Source organism: Trachurus japonicus, chromosome 3 (assembly GCF_045865225.1).
Source record: "Trachurus japonicus isolate A0001 chromosome 3, Traja_1.0".
In the NCBI taxonomy this organism is placed as follows: Eukaryota; Metazoa; Chordata; class Actinopteri; order Carangiformes; family Carangidae; genus Trachurus; species Trachurus japonicus.
In genome coordinates this window covers 25,417,323-25,436,237 of record NC_140909.1, presented here as the reverse complement: position 1 = coordinate 25,436,237, position 18,915 = coordinate 25,417,323, and the positions used below count along the sequence as shown (strand labels likewise).

Genomic DNA, 18,915 nt, shown 5'->3' with positions numbered 1-18,915 from the left:
CAAGAGCTGACACAACTGAAGCCCTGCGCCTCCTCTACGGTTCAACCTCTCCGCCGCTGATAGGCGTCACGTAGCTCCCTGTCTCTCTCTCTCTCTCCCTCCCTCCCTCTCTCTACCCCCACCACCACCGCCGCCCCCCTCCACCCTTTGCCTCTCTTACCCCCTCTCACTCTTTCTGTCATTCACCACCTTATTGTAGCCCCGTTTATTCGGAGCGAGCGGTGTAATCAGAAGCCTGTGGCTCTGCTTTGAAATGTGCAGTAATATGTATCAGTCGTATTGCAGATGGGAAGGAGAGGAGCAGACATGCAGGCACATGGTAGTCTAACAAAAACACACACATATCTACAGTATCGGTCACAAACACACACGCACAGGCTGACAGCCTGATCTTGGACGGAAATGCATACTTACTTTACGGGCTGATCCTCCGCAGCCCTGTCCATGAGCTTCTTGCTTTCCCCCCTCTGTCTCTCCCGGTAATCACGCACAATTCAAAGCCAAGAGGTGGACCAGATGAAACGTGCCTGAAACCATCTCATAAAAATCCATTCGCCTCTGGCCAAGTCCTGTCGGTGGTGAGATGGAAAAAAAAAGCCACATGCGGCTTTTTCAGTTTTGTTAATTCTCAGGACCGATAGCGGAGGAGAAACGAGGAAGAGGAGGAGAAGGAGGAGGAGGAGGGAAAAAAGGAGGAGGTGACGGCTGGGACTCTGTCGCCCACACGCTTGCCCCTGCTGCCTGGCACGGTTAAATGTTATTTTGTCCGAGAGCGCTTTTGAAAAATCCGCTGAGGGCAAGTCACTCAGTCAGTAATGCATGCCTGAGCGCGTGCGCGCATGCGCGTGAGGGACGCGCGTGCTGGCGTACAGCTGCGTGTGTGTATGTGTGTGCGTGAATCGATGAGATACGTGCTTGATTGGGTCTCCCTTGTTGTAATAATGTACACGAGGAAGAGGAGGAGGAGGAGGAGATGACGGGCTCAGGCTGCTCCCATGCATGCAGGCTTTTGCTGGAGCGCACGGATCAACCGAGCTCTGGCCACTACTGCCAAACACTTTCTTGGCCGCTGATGGTACTTTTCTCCCCCTTTTTTTCTTCTTTACGTGGCCTGATAGGAGCTATTTAAATCAGCCACGCAGCGAATCAGATGTGTCTCCCAACACTGCGCTCCGCTCTCCTTCCTGCGCCTCAAGTGACCGGAGAAGCGCAAAAAATCCACCACCGAAGCGATGTCCCCGTTATTTGGCGCTCAATGGAATAAAGTACTTTTTTTCTTTCACAGGTAAGCTCTAAAAACCTTGACATGTAAGTTATTCAGATGTTTTCCGGAGATGCCGTTGCTCCGTTTTTCTTTCTTTACAGCGAGGAATAAAAGTTTTTGGCGTCAACTGAGTTGGTGGAAGTGGATAAAAAATTATTATCCTGTGTTTTTCAGGCAATCCTCGGAGTGGAACGCGTGGTGAAAACAAAGGATAAAAGACTCTTGGAGAGGGAATGGAAGAACAAGGGAGGGCACCAAGGGTGAGTTGCCAAAGGCTGTGTTTCTCTCTCCTCCTGTCTTCCTCTGCGCCAGATGTGGTGCTGCTGCGCCTCCTCTCTCACGCTCGTCAAAAGCCGGAGAAACAGCTTTTTTTTCTCTCGTCGGTTCCGTCGAGGGAATCAGATCTCCTCAGCAGTTTCTTCCCGTGTCGGTCGCTCCTCCGGTGAACCGGAGAGTCTCTCAGTTCCTCCTCCGTTCACCGGACTCGGTGGAAGGATTGATGATTGGTGACTCTCCGCCGATCGAGGATGTTTTCGCCCTAATCTCGCCGTGACTGTGTGCGCCGCTCCACCACTGCATGCCGTTAGATCCGCCCAAGCATCTGTCCGTCTTTCCATTGGCGCATCCATCAGTGTCACACACACACACACACACACACACACACACACACACACACACACACACACACACACACACACACAGCTGCCGTGCTCACATTCCTTGCGATGCTACAACACCCCCCCCTCCCCTCCCACCCCACAGTGTACAGTCAAACATTAACACTCATGCACACACACAAACACAACTCGAGCGCGCACTCGTGGGCGATGGAGTGCTCTCCTCTCCGTCTGACTGACAAAGTCCACTTTCTCAGGAGCTCGTCAGCGAGCGCGCGGCGCGTTTTGTTTGGCATTTCCACAGTCCGAGTGTTTTTTTCCCCCTCACCTCGCGGCGACAACGTTTTACTCACCTTCTCAAATATTTAAGAGAAGAGTCAAGACCCAACTTGTATTTGGTCTCTGACTTCTGAGTCTTCTGGGAATACTTTTATTTTCTCAGATTAAGACATTTCCAAAATATTTCATGTCGGGCTCAGATGAGTTTAAAAAAAAAAAAGACAACTGAAACTAGCTCTCACTAGAATTTAAAATGAGGGCATGGTGCACGTCTGTTTAATAACCGGGGCGATTGTGCGCTGAGGTGACCAGGCAAAAGGCGAGTTCTGCGTTTTGGTCAGCAGCAAATCATCTCTTAGCATTTTTTATGGTTGTAATTAAGTGAAACTGATGAGGTCGCTTCCCAGCCTCCAAGTACAGATTAAAGTGGGTCTAGTTTAGAGTTTAATATGTCTACAGTCTAAACCCCGCCACACTCAAATCTAGCCTATTTGAAAAAATAATCTCAGTTTGATGAAATTATTTAATGTTATATTTGTTGTTGTTGTTGTTGTTTTGCTTTGTTTTGTTTTTAATTATTATTTACAGATATGAGATTTTCTCTGCTCTCCTCTGAGAATTAAACGCCGTTGTGATTTTGGCACCTTGTGTCTGAACCATTCATTGTGGGGATATAGACACACGACCCACTACGCCCACTTCAAAAGACACAGTGGGTTTTATGTATCTTAGTGTGCATGTGCGGCGGGGTGGGGGTGTGTTAAGGTGTTGCCAACAGTTACCAAACTCCTGAACTTGAAACAAAAATGTTTTACCCCCCAAAAAAGATCTTTCTCGTCTTGTTTGGATTCTCTTCATCTAAAGCCTAAGACCGGTTCCACTGTATTTAGGTCTCAGAGATTTGGACAACTCTGAGGGTGAACTGACTTCAGGTTGAAAAACTAACTCTGCTGTGTGCGTGCACCCCGTTTTTGGCCACATTTTCGCATTTAACTTGACATTAATGGAAGTTCTCTTCAGCCACTGACGTTTCAGATACAATCAGTACATTAAAGTACTGCTGAGACTCATGTACAAGTATCATTTATGAAGTGCCAGTAAAAGATTTTAGCCAGTCTACTGTGGTTAAATCAGTTATGTGACTTTTATTCTCCAATTTAAATTATCACTTCACCATATGCTTTATTGCGCCCGCGTGCGCGCGCACGACTGTGTGTGTGTGTAGAGAGAGAGAGAGAGAGAGAGAGTATGTGTGTGTGTGTGTGTGTGTGTGTGTGTGTGTGTGTGTGTGTGTGTGTGTGTGTGTGTGTGTGTGTGTGTGTGTGTGTCGTTCGTTTTAAAAAAAGTCGGTGTCTTAACGAAACAGAAACAAGGTGATAATGTTCGTTTCGACCTGGAAAAATATTCCGTTCGAAAAAAGCGACTAAAGTTAATTCAAATGTGCAATTACAGTAGGCTACGTGTGGTATGTTTGTGTGTGCGTGTGCGCGTGTGTGCATGTGAGAGACAGGCAGAGAAATAGACAGAAAGAGTCACTCTGCTCATTCATCTGAGTCACTGTATTAAAATCATACCCATAAAACTTTCCAAAACACGAAAAGTACTGTGAAAACGATGGATTTAAAGCTGCGTCGTGTTTAAGGCACTGAGAGAAAACTCAGAACTGTTCCAAAAAAAGTAATTCAGGAAGCTGTATTTCATGGCAGGTAAAGCTGTGGTTCATTAAATGAAAAAGGAAAAAGAAAAAAAATCTACTTTCACGTGTCAAACTATTTGGAATCGAATTTTGTCGTTTGGGTGACACGAGGCATTTGATGATGCAGTTTACTCCATATGACTCCACTGTCAATTAGCCTATATAATTCTCACTTCATGACTATGGCGAGAAAAAAACTTTCTAACTTATGTTAAGGGAATTTTGGTGAGAATACTGACCTCGTCTTTTTTAATATGTATAATATACACGAGCAAATCACCGCCCATTTATTTTTGTCCTGCTTGCGCCTTACATAAAAAGAAAACTATACAGCATCGCCAAATAAATAACATAGCAAATTATATTGTTAATTGCCAGTGGGCCTATAGGACAATTATCACACTACATATCACACTCGTGCGTTTTTATCCAATCACTTGTATTAAAACCAAGGTAATTTAACACTGACGCCTTTGGTTTAATGTTCAAGTCGCAGTGATAGTTTGAGCAGATTGACTTCTGCTCTCTGAAAACAATATGGATCACAGCGAAATAAATCTTCGGTGACATGTTGACTTCACTCTGTAAAGGCGGACTCGTACTGGAACACGATGACAGCCTCTTGCATGACTCATGTTTGAGTGTGTGAGACTCAGAATGAGAGAAGTAGGGACAATTTTAATATTGTTTCAACCAACAATTAAAAAAGACCTCTTGTAATGCGCTATAACTATGAGCAGGCGCACACATTTTGGCCCAGACTAGTATAGGCTTTGCAAGATGACATTATCACGTTGTGTCACGTGCGCGCGTGCATGCTTGAAACTTCTGTTTTACTCATAGGCCAGTAATTTATGCGGTGTATTCCCGTGTGTGTGTGTGTGTGTGTGTGTGTGTGTGTGTGTGTGTGTGTGTGTGTGTGTGTGTGGTAAACGGGGGCTATATAGTGAAGGAATCGGGTCCTCGCCTCTGCCCCCTGCAGCTGCTGGCTTTACGCACGAGTCCCAAAAAGCCTCCTCGCGGTCGCACGGCGTGGCACGCGTTTTGGCACTCACTCTAGAGGGAGTGAGTCCACATTTGATCCAGTCATTTAATATTAACGTTGTTGTATAGTGACGAACAACAAAGTAAAGCCGAAATCCACCGAGAGTATATAGAGACTCCATCTAAGCAAACACACACACACACACACACACACGAGAAAATGTAATGCTTTTTTGAGACAGTGTATAGACTTTATCATGAGTGTACCACCGGAAAAATATATATCCTTTTAGGTTTCATTCACACACTTTCTTCCGAGGAGTATAATCAGTAAATGCGAGTTTTAAAGTTCCAGTGCCATATCTGTCTGCTGAGACTTTGTCACAGTCCAGATTAGGCTTTAGTGAATTAACGCCCCCCGCCCCTTACCCCCTTCTCAAAACGCAAATAGATGCGTTCGGTTGTGCAGAAACAGGCAGAGAGGTTTAGAGCACAACTCCTGTGATTTATCTCTGAGCTCCACCACTCTTCACCATCCGTGATTTACTCGCTTTTTTTTTCGACCTTTTCTCTTTCTTCTCCTTCTTCCTCCTCTTCTATGATGATCACTTTGGCGTGGAGAGGCGGAGTGGCGCACCGGCTTCACGGCACACTGGTTTCTAGTAGAGTGGATAAAGAGCCAGAGGGAGGGACAGTTGGCAGAGCAGCTTGGAAAACCGCAGGAAAATGAAAAACGGAGGAAATAGTGTAATATACGACAGCACATGTCCCCTAAACACTAAACTATGGCACAGCCACTGGATCTTTGGGATAGTGGGACACTGACTGATAGATACACGAAAGGTGATCAAAGTGTGTACTTCACCAATTAGCCTGTATGTATAGTTAAGTGGAAGCTCCCCTTAATGATATTCTTCTTACTGTAAATACAAATAAAATCCCTTAAACACTCACACATGCCCTTAAAATCATAGCTGCTTTAAATTCTAGGAGAACAAGAATCAAGATGTCATAAAAAGTAGATTTGTAATGGGAAAAAATGAAATAATTTCTCTGTTAGACTAATGGGAGAAGCTCACAAACGTCCTCCAAACACCTCTTTTAGTTTGACATATTTCGTTTTTTTTCTCTCTCTCTCTCTCAAAAATCTACTTTTTTTTTCTTACCCTGTTTTTGATTTTCCTCATCTCAGCCTTAGGCCGTGCCCGTGGCTGTTGGCCAAACCCTCCTACGTAGCCCACCTCAATTTGAGACAGACTGTTTTATTATGTAGTGTTAAGGTTTTTGTCGATATCTGAATGACCTCCAAAGCCAAACCAAAAAAAAGAGTAAAGGCACCTATTTGCATGAAGAGAGAATACAAAAAGGAGGCCAGGGTTAGACTCTCCTTAAATAACCTTAAAAGTTTCAAACTCCCACCAAAAACAAGATGAGCATTGACATGAAAAGCTGAAAAAGATGGAGTGGGTGCTCTCTCTCTCTTCTCTCTCTATCTATCCCTCCCTCCCCAGTGTCCTCCCTCCCTCCTGCCTCGTTGGGTGTGCTGCGGAGCTAGCAGGGTTGAGAGGGCAAGTGCTGACCAGCCCTCTTTCTTTCTTTCTCTGTCTGCTGTTACTAGGTCACCACACATGCACACACATATGCAACACACACACATACACACGCACACGCACACACACACACACGCACACACACGTACACACACACACAAATCTCTCCTTGCGGTCAGTGTTGCCACCAGGGAGAGGGGTAATTTAAGCCCTCCTTGATGTAGCCTATTCATCACTGTCCCGTGGCCTGTGCTTCAAAATTAAAGTCTGATCTACAAAGTTAGAGTGAAATGAGATAAAAATTGGCAGAGGTCACAGAGGGCCGGACCAGTCAAAGCACAAAAGCTGGGACCGGCTGCTGCTTTTATTATTTTTCTCTTTATTTGGTGAGTTGTGATTTTTGTTCTTTTGGGGTAGTGGACATTAAATCAGAGGAGGGACTTGTTGGGAACTTGTGGGGATGGCGAATCATCCTGGCAGATGCTTCGCAGCCTGACTCAGTAGCTATATGGTATTAGTGTGTAGAAAAACACCAATACAACTAAATCACAATTAAGATGTAAAAAGAAAAAAAGAAAATACGATTAGTCTCAAATATTTACACTCAAGCTTGCTTTTATTATCATATTAATTTTGTTAAAATCCTGAAATCAGTATTTCAAAATAAAATGTCAGGTCTAGACATTTGGAAACCTCAAATGTGCAAATGTTTTGTTTTTTCCAGCAAAAATGACTTTATTTCCTCATTATTTTGGATTCTACAGTCTCCACAGCTATATGTGCAACAATACTAATGGCACTAATTAAAAAAAACAAAAAAAAAAACTTCTGACCTCGTTAAAACCCAATATACAGAAAGTGATTGAGGCAGTAATCACCCATCCTTCTGATACAAATTGATGAAGGTGACAAATCACTGTGCCATTATTGTGTTCAATAGAGAAATGTTTATGTTACATGGGTTATGTACGCATCATTTAGCTGCACAAAAAGAGTCAGTCAACACAATTACAAATACAAAATACTCTGTCTGCAGTTGTGTGCCTGTGACCCAAACATAACATGTCATTTTCTGTAGCAGATGCTCATCAGTTTAAAATATTCCATTCTTCTTCATTTTTTTCTTCATCAGCAATACATATTGACAAACGTCTTAAAATATCTAGCTGATGATACAATGTAAAGTATGTTTGTTGATCTGTTTGAGCCTTTTTTGAGATCTCCACAAGCACAAACATAACATTAAAGATGCAGTGAAATGTCACATATAGCACCTTTAACTTCCTCCATCAGGATCATTAGATGCCGAGGTAGAGGACGTGGCAGAAATGCATGTTTGGAAAATAAAGTTTTAGCTGATCCCAAACACAGATTTGTGATCCTCGAGGTTGCTATGACTCACGAGTTAACAAGAACAAGGTCTTGCTTAACGTGCAATGTGACTGGATGAACAGATGTTTACGTCAAGTAATGGATGATCAGGGATCAAAGACAACATTTTATCAAACCCTAACCCACAAATTTGGTGGGTTTTAGTAAGTTAATACTGTAAGACAATTCCTCGGCCATTTTTAATAAACCTCAACAGTCACGAGAAGGAGTCTAAGAATGTATTTTTCTTTATACTTTAAGTGAAAATCAGTGTGTTTTCGATGGTGCAACTCGTAAACTGAGTAAATTCACAGACGCGGGTATTTTTAGAAGGAGTAGGTATTTCTGAGGAAATGTTTGTGTCTAATGTCTGATGCAAGTCTGATGAGTTATACTGTTTATCAGTGTACAGTGTGATGGCGCACTGCTGAGTGAGTCACTGCTTCCTTCTTACTCTGTGTGTGTGTGTGCATGTGTGTGTGTGTGTGTGTGTGCATGTATGTGTGCGGAAACCACGCTGACAGCTGCAGCTCATTACAGGCACTATTACTGATGGGGACTGCTGGGGGAAATTCCTTCTTCTAGAGAGCAAACCACCCTGTTTACCACACACACATACACACACACACACACACACACACACACACACACACACACACACACACAGGTCTTGCTTATTCATAAACTAGAGCTGCAACATCTGTAACCGGAACAAAAAAAAAGAAGGAGAGATAGAAATATTTACTAAACATTTACTCCTGAGTGAAAAATGAGGAAATAGGAAACTACTTACATTAAAAAAATAAATAAAATTGTAACACGTCAGCATCTGTCCAGGTGCTGGACAGGTGAGGTGTGAAATACATACAGTACCTCACCTGTTCATAAACGACACCCCTCTACAAGTAGTCTGTAGGTGTGTACATGCGTAAACACAGATATGGACACGTACACACAGCCACAGGGTGAGCAAACTTGAGATGAGATCACCGAAGCACTCTAAGCCTCGCTATATTGGCAAACACTCTCTCTCTCTCTCCCTCGCTCACACACACACACACACACACACACACACACACACACACACATGCACAGCAACAGCGTATACAGTGTCCAGTGACGTTAATGAGAGGGCTGAAAGCCAGACACACATGTGCTAGAGTCATTAGGGAAGATTTCATAGCTACACTTCAGGCCACTACACTCCATTACTGTACTTCATTGGTTACACTGCTCGAAAATAGCGGTTTCTTAAAGTCAAGTTAAGGGACCACCAGGGCTCCTCTCAGAGCCCCGGGGAGTTCCTCTTTAAATAAAAAAAAAGACCAGTTACCTGTTTTTCTTCATGTTATTTATTTGAAGCACTACCCTGAAAGAAAACAAGGATCAGTCTTTATTAACTTACACAGGCTGTGACTGAAACATCCAGAACCTTTTACAGCACCGATTCAAAGTGTGGAGGCAAAATTAGGACACAACACTCTTCATTTCTTGTCTTTGCTGTTATTATTCATGGTCCAGTGGCTGTAACAGCAGTAGAGGTAATAGATGTAGGTGAGGATGCAAATCACAAACAAGGAAACATGTCAGCCTCCTTCCACATTCAGATGGAAGAATGAAGCATATTTTTTTTCTTATTGTAAAGATCTCCCAGCTATCTTTGGAACTTTTCTACTCTTTTTTTTTTTTACTTATTTTTACTCTAATTTCTCTCCCTTTTTCTGGAGGGTCTAATGTATATATTTTAATTTAGATTGCAAAGAGCAGCAGAAAGCAAAATAATACTGTCATTTTTGGCAAAAGTACTACTCCAACTAAAGTAATTAGTGGGTTTGTTGGGTCTATTTTCTGACGGATTCCACAGTGATGCATGTGGGACTGATTCAAAATAAAATGTTGCACTAATATTTATTCCAATGAAGGAAGTTGTGATCCAGTGTAGGGATAGTCTCTTGGAAAACAATGGAGCTCTGTGGTAAAGCTAAATCAGGCATTAGCCACACAGGCTCTAAAAGTAGAATCACTCTTAAATTATGAGAAACAAAATATCAACACTAACTTGTGCCAGATAGTTAACACCCAGTTTAACATTTCATTATAGTCTTTGGTTCCTGGCATCATCCTGGCAATGGTGAAAAAAAAAGAAAAAGATATTTAGGCATCAGTCCTTCCTGTAGTAACACAACTTAAGGTTTAGTTTGCATTCATTTCATTTGAAAGCAGATTTGATATTTGTTACCGGCTTCTACAAGGTTTGCAGCTTGGGCGCAAATGAGTGCATCATCAGCATAAATACAACATCTGAACTAGCTCTCGGTGATTTTGTAATTGCAACTGTAAGACTTGTTAATCAAAAAATAATTAAATAAATGAATAAAATATGTCTGTGGAGATTTATTATAAGCACATTCTGTCATAACCTAATAACACCATGCTCTGTCTCTATCCTTTCATGAAGAGAGAAGGAGAGATAGAGAGACGGTCCACTCCATGCTGTGATGTATCTGTTGCATTAATCAGCCTCTTAAATTGGAACGGGCTGCTTTTATTAATTATGTTCAGCGTGAGGATGATGGGGCCTCTCCCTACCATCCCTCCCTCCTCTTTTAGGCACACCAATCACTTTCAGGAAGATAGAAAGACAGTAGAGAGACAGGGGGAGAGAGGGAGAGAGAGCATCATTACAAGCAAATGAAAAAGGGATGACGCAAAAGAGAAAACAGCGAGGGAATGAAAAGTATTAAAATCTTTTTTTTTTTAAATCAGAAGTGACACATGGGTGTGTGTATGCTTTAGTCTTATTGGCATTTCTGGCTTTAAAACATATTTACCTACAGGCAATATTAGTGGGAACATAATATCTACTACTACTACAGACATCACAGTGATAGTGTAATAGCATTGAATTTCATCATCATTCTCTCTTCATCACTGCAATGTTTTATTTCACCATGACTTTGATCTTTTATCACAAAACTATTAATTGCTCTTTAGGCATTATCAACATGCTTGTGGTCATATTTACTAATTTCTCAAATTTTGACTGACCATTGTTAAAGTGACCTGACTTTTATAAAAGCATTTAAAGCATCTGAAAAATACAGCAGTCTTAGGGCTGTCAATTGATTACAATGTTAAATCGAATTGTAGCAATGAGTATCCATAGGTAATCCCAATTCATCACAAGTTATTTTCACCCACTTTATTTGTTAAAAATGTACCTAAAAGGCATATTTTTCAAGTGTATAGTAAAGAACAAATATACTTGCTTTATTCTTACATCAACATTATACATCAACATATATATACTTTATTCTTACATCAACATTTAACTTACATCAATTAAATATTGCGACAGAAACCCTCAAAAGGTTAGGGTTAGTTATTTGTGGTGTCTTCATTGTGACAGTGGCAGTGAGCCATAAACAGGAAAGTCAGGGACAGAGAGAGGGGATGACATGCAGCAAAGCACTGTATGTCGGATTTGAACCCATGGCCACTGTGTTTAGGTCAAAACTATGGAATGTAGTACTCTAACAGGTGAACCAATGGGGTGTCCCAACACTGTATTTGGCTATAAATTATATGCATGCTCAAACAGTGACATATCGGGGCCATTCAAGAGGTAACTGGTAGCTGAGATAGTTTAGCTTGTGACTGTGATTTTTCTCTTTTCCAGCAACAGATTCATACTATGGGTTGGGCGCTTAACAAAAATTAGCATTGTTATCACATTACAGCCGACGATAAACCAAAAATTATTTTTATTTTTTTTACTCGTGAACGTTAAAGGAACCACAGCGGGCCAAAGTTCAACTAGTAGGGCTATAAACTGTGGTGGTTGTTTAAAGCTGGCAGTTTGGATTAAAACCATTCGCCTCTGGTTTCTTTTCAGTTGTTAGCTTTTTGTCATCACCTCTTTCACTTTTGGATCTAATGATTCCCACTGGCCATCGCATATATAGTGCTTAGTTGCATGCAATGCACGACACAGAGAAGGAAAAAGAGAGTGTGCTAGTGAGAAGAAAGAAAACAGTGGGGATTGGTCAGGTATCTCAATAATGTAATGCTACAATACATTGGGTCTGATGGATCAGGTGAAACTTTAACAGCCCTGCATAAGCTTAGCTTCACCATGATACGGAATTAGTACTGGCTGTAAACATGCCACTAGGTCACAGGAACACTCTGGAGTCAAATGTGACATGTTTCAGAATGTATAGTGAGTGTGTGGGAGCCACTCCACACTAAGAGCTCAAATGGATACAAATCACAGTCCGATACTCGTCACATCAGCCCAAAGCTACTTGAGCTTCACCTGGGGCTTATCTTAGTGTGACATTCCCCCTGCTGATGTGCCAAAGCCACGATCACTCCTCACCCACTTCCACCTCACCACTGCCCAGAATTAGATACCTGCTAAATGGAAGGAGAGACAGATGAATATAACCATGGTAGAAAGATAAAGAGAGAGTGAAGCAGAGGAAGAGAGCGGGAAAATGAGCACATGTTTGGCCTCTGTGGGATTTTGCATGCATGCAGAATGCATCTGCTTCTATGTTAACCAGCTTCAGCAAGACCAAAAAAAAAGAGTGTTTATATGTGTGTGTATGTTGTGGGGGTCTGTGGCTTTTTATATTTGTGAGGTTTAGGTTTTTGTTCTTGTATTAGTGGATGGTTACAAATATTTATGGTTGGAGTTCAGGACCTACTTTCAGCAGCTCAAATGCATCTATAGGCAACACATTTTGTGGGATTCAGTTTCTCATCAAGAGGAAATAATTGAATGAATCTGTGAAATTTTCATATAGAAAGCATCTGCAAAATGTTGTACCAACAACTTAATCAGCTCCAGGTCAGCTAAAGCACAATTAGCAACATAATGGTGTCGTTTAAGGAATTCAAAGCACATGATTAAGGCTGATCAAAGATTGTGGTTTTCATTTAATACCAAAAAGTGAATGTTGACTTGTTCAGAGTAATTAAACTATTCAACTGAAAGAAGAAGAAGAAAAAATGCCAACAGAATAGCGAATGACAAACATTCTATCATGTCATAAAAGTGGCTAATTGACAGATGTGCATTTTGGCTCATGATACACTATCATATTTTGTTTAGCATGTTAAAGTGTCCATAATGAGGACATTGCTTTTGTTATGAGAAGACTTCAGAGGCAAGTTCATCATCTGATCAAAGAGGACAGGACCTGGGTTGAGTGCAAAGCAGAGAAGATAGTGTGAGAGGGAGGGCAACCAGCAGGGTCTGAGGAAGTGGAGGCAGAGGACGGGGAGGTCAGTCTGCGGCTGTCCAAGGAGCAGATGTTCTTTTTCTTTTTTTTTCTTCTTCTTCCAGGAGGGCATAGACACTAATACAAAATATATATGTATGTATTTATTTATTTATTCATTATTCAGGACAATCCGTACAAATCAAATCTTGAACATGTCAGATGTTTTTCTTTCCACTCAGGTCATCAATACTGTATTTACATGTTGTACCAATAATGACAACCAAATTTGGTATGACAATGTTTAAATGTTTATTTTCTTGAACACAATAAAATACAACATAATACATAAAAGTAGAGAAGTTGAGTCTATATGTGTGTGTGTATTGTTGTTCATATACTATGTATTTAAAATTTGAACTTGCTTTTACTCATAAGTTACTTAGTCAAGTTCAAGCTACTGCATAATTTAACCACAAACTGTAATTAGCTAGCTATGCTGGTGAATTAGTAAGTTCCCCACAAAACTAAACAAAATACAGGAGCCATGACATCACCTTCCAAGGCCCACAACTCGCTCAGTTGTTGCTATTATTGAAAAACCTTATACAACTTTACTCTAGTTTGACCTCTTGCTTAATCCAACCTCTTTGTGACCTTGGTCATTTCTTCTTCTGTCATTATTTGTGTGCTTTGTTCAGGAATGTAAGGTGCTGTAGGAAGTTACACAGTAGCTCAAACTGGAATTTTTTAAATTTTATTTTATATTCTGATACCCTTGAGTGACAAACCTGCAAGCGTTATAGCAATATACCATACTGTATCTGCCTTACCTTGTGGAAAGCTGCCACATGCAATGAGTTCACAAACAGAATGTGCAGATAGAAACAAATGAAATGATTGGACAGGTTTATTACAGGACAGCTGCAATGGATGGTCTTCTTTATATGGCCATCATGACCATTTGATCTATTGATTTTTTCGGTATAGAAAAATCAATAGATCAAAGAAAAAAAATCCATATTATGATTTAAAAAAAAATAAACACACTGAAAGGTGTCAAAATGATATGATGAAATGAAGGACTATCTGTTGTAGTTCATCCCTCCAGTAAAGTTCTGAAGACTTGGAGAAGTGAGCTCTTCTGGTGGCTCACAATGGACCAGCACCTCCCTAAGTCACTTGGTGTTTGGTTTTTCCTATTAACAGTAGGGATGAGTTGGAATTAATAGTATGTAATAAAATCCCACCTATCTCACATTCTCTACAGCCTCAAGAGAAACATCTTTCATTTTACATAAGCATTAGCGTTCCAAGCACCCCCCGCCCCCCTTGTCCTAATGTAAACTCGTGTTGACCTCACGTTCAACCAACATCCATAAGCCATGCATGCACAGTAAATAGGATACTGTATTAAATGTGGACACCCTGGGGTGCACTGGCCACAGGTGCCCCTGGGCCCTGTGAAGATGCTAGCTGACTTGACATTCGTGTTGGAGCCACGTCTGCTCCATGCCTGTCTGAATTAGTGCCTCACTGCCGGGCCGAAACGGCCGGCAATCTGCCTTACCTCGGGGGAGGCGAGAGGAGAGGTCAATATGCTCAAATGATTTTCCACTTCTGCAGAGAGGGAGTAGTCCTAGCTTTAGGATATTCAGTGACACAGAGGATTGTTTACTGGCATGATATTCTCGATGCGAACCCCCCCACCCCACCTCCCGCACCTCAAACACTGAGATGTGGATTTTCATCAGCACTAGTGATGACTGATGGTTGAGGAAATAGGAAGCAGCGTCCTCAACAGTGAACAGATGCTGACCAGCAGATCACCATCAACAGACATCTGAAGTTTTGGACATCGAATAGTCTGTGTGTGTGTGTGTGTGTGTGTGTGTGTGTGTGTGTAATCCAACAGAGTTTGTGAGGGCTTTCCCTCTGTAGTGTCAACCTCCCAGAGAGAGGATCAAGTGCTAAGCTGGGGACTCAGGGACTCAGTGTGCCGGGTGTGTATCTGTATGTATTTATTTGTGTGTGTGTGTGTGTGTGTGTGTGTCCAATAGCCCACACTTGTGGTTTTAAGGATTGAGAAAGTGATATATCCTTTTATCTGTTACCGTGGATGACCGCAAGCCTGACCAGAGTTGGCCCTGCAAGACTAAATCCACACACTCAAAGGATGGATCAGTATATGTGTGCGTGTATGATTTTAAGCGTGTGTGTGTTTGGATGTTCAAAGGTGCATCACAGAGCCGGTCTCTTCCCTTGAGGGGGAAGCGCAGAGTTGAAAGGTCAAATACACATGTGGGGGGTCAGTGAGCACCCTGGCAAGCAGAACAGAAACCTTTTATAAACAGAAACACAAGGATCAGTTAATGTGTGTGTGTGTGTGTGTGTGTGTGCGGGCGTGTGTGAAGTGATTATACCAGTATATATTAGTTTTTCACTGCATTTAGATGTACAAGATTCAATGTTGAAGCAACTTATTAGGAACATCTGTACACCTGCTTATTCATGCTGTTCTTGCAATCAGCAATGCAGAAAATCATGATGACTGTTGGTGGCCAGATGGTTTCAGTATTTCTGAGACGTATCTCCTTGGATTTTCACACACCACAGTCTCCAGAGCTTTTACCCAGAATGGTGCAAAACCAGCTCAGAGAAAGGCTACAGGAACTCAGATAACCCAGATAGATAATCACTCTTCACAACTGTGATGAGCAGAAAAGACTTATAGTGAACAACATGTCCAACCTTGAGGTGTAGACAGGAGACAACCAGTGGACACAGAGTCACCAACACTGGACGGTTGAAGACTGAAACCATGATGATGAATGTGGAGGGTTTTCTTGTCATATTTTGAGCCCCTTAAATGGAATATTTGCAAAGTATCTATGCTGGTGAACATGAAGTTGGAACTGAGCATCCTCTAGATAAATATACAGATGCTTAATAGTTCCTTTGTGTATTTTACCCAGGGATGTGATCGATTGTCAAGGAACTATTAACAGATACCATATAAAATACGAATGACAACTTCATTATATATAATATAAATATAAAATATTACTGTTAAGAAACAAAATTCTGTATTGAATGAGCTACTATTATAAAAGAGAAATAAAGAAGATATAGCCTACTAAGCACTGACATATAACTTTTATTTTTGTTTTGATCAATTGTATCTTGGGGCAATTTGACTCAGAACCATTAGATTAATGTGTGCAAACACTGAATACAACATATGGGCTAAACATGCCGGCTGACAACTTCTTGAGATGTGGTTTCGTCAATTATATTTTCTTCTCCCCTAATAAACAATTTTACAGAGCAAATGAAAAAGACAGTCATAGCTCCTTATTACTAATGTGAAATATGCCATATGTCATGTTAAATCATACTAGTCGTATAAATAAGTTATTGTATTAGTTACTGTGACCATGTGGATACCATGGTTATGTCTTTTATCCAATAAACCCCTCTCTCTCTCTTTCTCGCCATGCTTTATATATAAAGTACAGTGATCTCAACCCGACCAGCTACATAGTTGCGACAGAAGCATGACTTTCATTTATGAGGCAATCCTCTCTGCAGGAATATAAGGATGCACAATCAATGTGATTTTACCTCTCATAACGTATTATACTGTGGTTTATGCTGTTGTAGTGGGAGGTGCATGTCAGGGGGTGTGGTGGGGGCTTCTTGACAGCACAGGGAGAAATGTGTTAAAAGCCAAAGCGTGTTTGTCATTGTGTTTTCACAGCTACGCTCTAAACTACAACAAGAGTCGGTGTTACCACGAGGACAAAAGGACAACTCAGATTGGTAACATCTCATCTCTTGTCCTCTCTCTTTCTTATTCTTTGTTTTGCAGGTTGGTGCAGAGATTTGTGAGATTCGGATCCACCAGGACTCCACCCCAACGAATAAACTACCTGGGTATGAGAGAACATCTGCACACACACACACACACACACACACACACACACGCACTTAGGTGCAAAGAAACACAGTCATCTGTTAAAAGGAGTGAACACATCACTCTTTGCTAAGTAGAAGCTTCAGTCATCTCCCCTTCCTCGCTTTTTCATCTGTCCATGTCATTCTTCACTACTTCACTTTCACATTAACCATCAGTTAGTCTCTCTCTTTCTCTCTCTCTCTCTCACACACACACACACACACACACACACACACACACACACACACACACACACACACACCTCCTCACATCAGCCATCAGTTTGTCCGACAGATACATAAATGTACATCTTCACATTCACACACAGACCAACCCCTTTACATCACACGTCAGATCATCCAAGAATCACACACACCGATGCACACACAAACACACACACACATGCACACACACACATCAGGTCTATCTGTTAGGCTGAGGGTGAAAGGGGTTTGTTGGCAGCAGGAGGGGTTGACAGGGAAGAAGAGGAAGTACACAGGAAGTACATTAGTTATCACTCCCATGTCTTCTCCACCTTTTCACGTCTTATCACCACCCGACGTCTCAGACCCCGTCCAAGCTGCTCCTCCTCCTCATCCCACCCCGTTCCCTTTTTCTCTTTCTGTCTCTCTCTTTCTCACACACGCCTCTAAAAATGACTTCCGTGCTCCACTTTAGTGTCGGGCTCTGGGATCTAGATGACACTTGGCAAGCCACAGAAGCCGCAAGACAACTGGATGAAATATTTAAATGAAAGACGGCAGGGGTAGGAGAGGTGAAGAAAGGAGGGGGGTGGGGGGGGGATGAATAAAGGACAGAGGACGAGGGAAGGAGAGAGTGACGATCCTCAGATGGTGAGCAGAGTGTGAGGGATTTCTTGGCAGAGAGAGGGCCGTGTGACAAGAAGTGCAGATGAATTGGCTTTTACCTACAAAGTAGCCTGAAGAGATATATTCCAATATAGTCTGAGATCACATTGCTTTATCTTGGAATCATCAGCGATTCTTAGTATGTGTCAAAATCCTCTCAGAGGTGTGCCAGCTCAGCTGCTTGGAGGACAGCATTTTAAAAACATAACCAAATGAGATTTAACTTTGTCATAACAGTTTGGTGACTTTAGATTCAATTGGACTTCATTGTCAGCGAGACTAAAATGCTGTGTCCTGATTCAGAGGCTGGATCCAGAGGCTGCATTTGAAGAATGTTTGCGTAGTTTTGAATGAAGCCGAGAAATGCAGCCTAATTTTTCTGAACAGAAAAGGCTCCATTGGATGACCCACCCTAACTCAAGATCCAGTTTGTGCCAGTGGTGAAAATAATGTCAACAAAAAGCATAGACAAATGTAAATAGAAGTAAGCTCAGTTGACTAGATAACGGTACGATTGTTAAAAAACTACAACAGGCCTTGAAACATGTTTTTTTCAAAGGTTACATGAAGTTAAGACAGTATAGTAGCACTTTGTTGTACAAAAAGGAGGGGTAGGCACAGGTGGTGATTCAAACGATAAATCCTCTGTAAGGTAGACCATTGTATTTTAGTTTGGCCTTCGTGGTCAACAACAGCTTGATCATGTCCCCTAAAGGATGGAGCCTCTGAAATGTGTCTGTTGCCATACCAGCTACCTTGTAAGGCTACTAAATGCAAATGATTGCAGGTATAATGTGTGCTACATTCACCATAAGGTTAATATGCTAGCATGTTATGACATGCATGGTAACAAATGCTAGACCTTCTCTTCAGTTGTAGTAGTGGTGAGGAAAAACTTCCTTTGAAGAGGCAGAAACCTCAAGCTGAACCAGAATCAGGGTGGGCGACTGCCTCAACCAGTTGGGTTGGAGTGAAAATATACAGTATATAAATACTGATGAAAGCAAACAAATAACACTAATAATAATAGCACTGAGGCTGATTGGGAATTAATTGGTTTTGCTGAAATCTGGTCAAAAACACCATCCTAAAGGGAACA

At 41.7% G+C, this 18,915-nt stretch overlaps 1 protein-coding gene and 1 long non-coding RNA gene across 2 annotated transcripts in view; one reads left to right on the top strand and one right to left on the bottom strand.

Annotated features, from left to right (window-relative positions):
* Nucleotides 1–1,466, bottom strand: part of tshz3b (teashirt zinc finger homeobox 3b) — a 39,051-nt gene extending 37,585 nt beyond the window's left edge. Inside the window, exon 1 of the mRNA XM_085767644.1 lies at nt 415–1,466. The gene's annotated coding sequence lies outside the window, so the exon portion shown is untranslated. The remainder of the gene's footprint in view (nt 1–414) is intronic.
* LOC146990021 (uncharacterized) lies at nt 1,060–17,740 on the top strand. Its single transcript, XR_015034742.1, has 4 exons — nt 1,060–1,285; nt 1,439–1,524; nt 16,861–16,925; nt 17,626–17,740. It is a non-coding gene; the product is annotated as an uncharacterized LOC146990021 (long non-coding RNA).
* The last annotated feature ends 1,175 nt before the right edge of the window (nt 17,741–18,915 follow it).